Genomic DNA, 4,693 nt, shown 5'->3' on the forward strand with positions numbered 1-4,693 from the left:
ATGTTTGGATTCCGTAAAAAAACAAAAACAAAAAAACACCTCCCTCCCAACTTTACCAAATCACACATGTCCCTCATCTATCAATCAATACAAGTTCAATTCATACTCTTAATGTTTTTAATTGAGGTGCAATGTACATAACATAAAGTTCACCGTTTTTTTAATTTATTTTTTGGTAATCCTCACCCAAGGATTTTTTTTTTTTGCATTGATTTTCAGAGAGTGGAAGGGAGGGATTGAGGGAGAGGGAGAGAAACACACACATACACGCATCGATTGGTTGCTTCCAGAACCAGCCCTGATCAGGGCTGGGGATCGAACCTGCAACCCAGGTATGTGCCCTTGACCCGGAATGGAACCCGAGACCCTTCGGTTTGCAAGCTGATGCTCTAACCATTTAGCCTAACTCGCTAGTGCATGTTCACCAGTTTTAAGTGGTCTAATTAGTAAATCCACAAAGTTGTACAACCATTGCTAATATCTGATCTTAGAATGTTTTTTATCACTCCACAAAGAAGCCCCATACCCATTAGCTATCACTCCCCATTCTCCCCTCTTCCCAGCCTCTGGCAGCCACTAAACAATTATTTTTCTCTGTATATTTACCTGGTCATTTCATAGAATGAAACCATATACTATATGGCCCTGTATGTCTGGCTTCTTTCACTTACCATAATGTTTTTGATGTTCATTTATGTTGTACCATTAGTACTTCCATTTCAATGCTGAGTAATATTTCATTATATGGGTATGTCACATTTTATTTATTTATTCATCAGTTATGGACATTTGGGTTATTTCCACTCCTTTGCTATACTGCTATAAACATTTCTGTACAAATTTTTGTATGAACATATGTTTGCAATTCTCTTGGGTATATCCTTAGTGGTGGAATTACTGGATTATATGGCAACTCTATATTTAACTTTTTGAGGAATAGCCAGACTGTTTGCCAAGGTGGTTATGCCATTTTACATTCACAACTGCTATGTACAAGAGTTCCAATTTCTGTACATCCTCACCAACACTTTTTATTTTATGGGACTTAAAAAAATTATAGCTATCTTAGCGTGTATTGAGTGGTAGCTCATTGTAGTTTTGGTTTCTGTTTCCCTAATGACTAAAGATGTAGATGTGAAATAGCTTCCATATGCTTATTGGCCATTTGTGCATCTTCTTTGGGAAAATGTCCATTAAAGCCCCTTGTTCATTTTTTTTCATTGGTTATTTGTCTTTTTGTTGTTAAGTTGTAAGAGTTCTCTATATATTCTGGATACTAGACTCTTATCCAAAATATGATTTGCAAATATTTTCTCCCATTCTGTAGGTTATATTTTCACTTTCACTTTCTTTATAGTGTGCTTTGACACACAAAAGTTTTTGTTTGTGTTTTTTTTTCAATATATCTTTATTGATTTCAGAGAGAGGAAAGGAGAGGGAGAGAGAGAGACAGAAACATCAATGATGAGAGAGTCATTGATCAAGCCTGCAACCCGGGCATGTGCCCTGACTGGGAATCGAACCTCGATCCCCTAGATCCTAGGTCGATGCTCAACCACTGAGCCACGCCCGGCCGGGCCACAAAAGTTTTAAACTTTTATGAAGTCCAACATATTTTTCTTTTTTTTGGTTGCTTATCAGTGCTAAGAACCATTGCCTAATCAAAAGTCATGAAGATTTATGCTTACATTTTAGTCTACTCTTAATCTGAAAAGCAGCATACGCTGGTAAGGATGTGCAGAAAAGGAAATTCCTGTACACTGTTAGTGGGGTTGTCGACTGGTATAGCCATTATAGGAAACAGTATGGAGGTTCATCAAAAAATTAAAAATAGAACTACCACCCGGACAGGAGTGGCTCAGCAGTTGAGCATTGACCTAGGATCCAGAAGATTGTGATTCGATTCCTGGTCAGGGCACATGCCCGGGTTGCAGGCTCTGTCCCCAGTCGGGGGCGTGCAGGAGGCAGCCGATCAATGACTCTCTCATCATTGATGTTTCTATCTCTCTCTCTCTCCCTCTCCCTTCCTCTCTCTGAAATCAATAAAGATATATTTTTTTAAAAATAGAACTACCATATGATCTAGCAATTCCATTTCTAGGTATATAGTCGAAGGAAATAAAAATACATGCCAAAGAAATAGCTGCACAGCCATGTTCACAACAGCATTATTTACAACAGCCAAGACATGGGAACTACCTAAGTGTGCATGAATGACTGAATGGATAAAGAAGATGTGGAGAAAAAGCATCTGCTCTCACCACTCCTGTCAACCACATACTGGAGATCCTAGGCAATGCAATAAGGCAAGAAAAGGAAATAAAAGATACACAAATGGGGAAGGAAGATATAAAACTATTCTTTCACGTACAGCATGATTGCTTATGGAGAAAATCCCAAAGAGTTTGAAAAAAAATACAGGTGAGCAACAGAAACTAATCCATTGCTGATGGGAATACAAAATTTTACAGCCACTTTGGAAGACAGTTTGGTAGTTTCTTACAAAACTAAACACACTCTTACTATACAATTCATCAATCATGCTTCTTAACCTGCACATGAATGGTTACAGCAGTTTTATTCATAACTGCCAAAACTTTGAAGCAGCCAAAGTATCTTTTAATAAGTCAGTGAACAAACAGCTATGGTACATCCAAACAATAAAATATTATTCCACAATAAAATATTATTAAGCCATGAAAAGAAAGAGAGGAACTGTAAATTCATATTGCTAAGTGAAAGAAGTCAATGTGATAAGGCTACATACTGTATAAGTCCAACTACAACTGAAAAGGTTAAATTGTAGAGACAATAAGATTAGTGGTCGTCACAGGTTTGGGGAAGGGAGGGATGGACAGATGGAGCATAGGGGATTTTAGGGCAGTAACAGTATTCTGCATGTTGCTATAATGGTGAATACATGTCGTCACACATTTGTCAAAACCCTTAGAATGCACAATGCAAAGCACAAGCCCTAAAGTAAACTGCGGACTTTAATTAATCAGGACGTGTCAGCGATGGTTCATCAACATAACAAACACACCTCGCTTGGGAAAGATGTCAGTGGCGAGGACACTGAGGGCTTTGGGGAGAGGATAGTTATCTGGGAACTCTGTGCTTCCTACTCAATTTTGTGAGCCTTAAACTGCTCTGAAAATTAAGTCTATTGAGAAATGTGTGAATCAGCCAAGTATTTTTTAGGCCCAGCAGGTTCAGCACTTGCCAGGCAGAGCAAACCCCATCTCAGCAGTCCACAGTATAAACCAAAGAAGGTTACCTTAGAGCAAATCCTCACAAGCCAAAGGGACTTTCCTCCTTGCTTATTTTTACAACTTGTGGAAGAAAATGTTTAGTTCTTAGGAAGCCCAGGGACAGTCAGCTAGACAGCTGTGGGCCAGCTTCCTGAGAAGCTTTCAAAAACATGGCAGGGTCCAACTTCTTGTACCCAGGGCTGCCACCCATATAATGCTGTTGCCATGGAAGCCAGGCATAGGAAAGATCTGCTGTCACCCAGCGTCACGCCCACTTTGTTCTTCACCTGTCCCAGCCCGCTGTTGATATTTTTCTGTTTTAGTTTGTATCTTATATGCTTTTCCAGAGACCTTGTCACCCAGAACAAGAAAACATGCTCTCACCTTCCCTCGCCAAGTCTCTCTAGGTCAGTGATTCTCAGCCTCAGCTATGCACTGAAATCACCTGGGGAGATTAAGAAACTAACCCTATCTGGCCCCACAGCTGAGATTCTGATTCCCTTGGCCTGGGCATGCATAGGTGGCCAAGCTTCCAGGTGATTCTAACGTACAGCCAAGGTTGCAGAGCTCCGGTCTCAGAGAGCCCTTGAGGTGCACACAGACTCCAGCCAGCCATCTGAAGAGAGTTGTTTCTATCTCATCCTGAGAGTTTTAAAGACACTCATCTCTCCCCACACACCATCCCCAGCACACACAAGAAGGTTCTATGAAACATTCTTTCAATTTATTCACCAACTTTCATAGATACGTATTGAGGACCTACTATGTGTAAGCTGAGTGCTGAGAACTGCAGAAGAGCTCAGTGTATAAACTGTCACCAACCTACACATCTCTAATACAAAGGACTCCATTATAGGGTCACTATAGTCACTATCTACGCTGGACAGACTCCATTTGACAAGACTTTGTCCTGGCTCAGGGGCTGTGTCAGCCACAAACAGGAGAGAGTTTATCTCTGTAATTCACCCAAATGTGCCACATGTGCTAGTAGGGAGGGCCTTGGCCTCAGGTAGAATGACCCAAGCTAGGCAATAGCACCATACCTTGCATATTTGTCCAATGACTATAAAGGCCCACACAGAAGTATTCATAAGAGGGAATAAATTCTAGCCAGGGGCATGAGGTCCAGCAGAGTTAAAGAGGTGACATTTGGGCTGGACCTTGAGAAATGACATGCCCAGTGAAAATACAGGAGACAAGCATTCCCCAAAGAGGGGTTGATGTTGGGACTGGAGAATGGGCATTTAAGGCATTATCTCCACCAGAATACAGCAGGGAAGGGTTGCATGAAGCAGGCAAGGGGGAGCTGTGAGGGGCCTACTGTGGAGTAGGACCTTTTACCCACTGAGGAGCAGTGGGGGGATCTTCAGCTAACATGGAACACAATCAGATCTTGGTTTTTTAGATTGCACTGGAGGCTATGGAGAGGAAGGGCTCAGGAA

This window comes from Miniopterus natalensis, chromosome 4, assembly GCF_054644295.1.
Source record: "Miniopterus natalensis isolate mMinNat1 chromosome 4, mMinNat1.hap1, whole genome shotgun sequence".
Classification (NCBI taxonomy): domain Eukaryota; kingdom Metazoa; phylum Chordata; class Mammalia; order Chiroptera; family Miniopteridae; genus Miniopterus; species Miniopterus natalensis.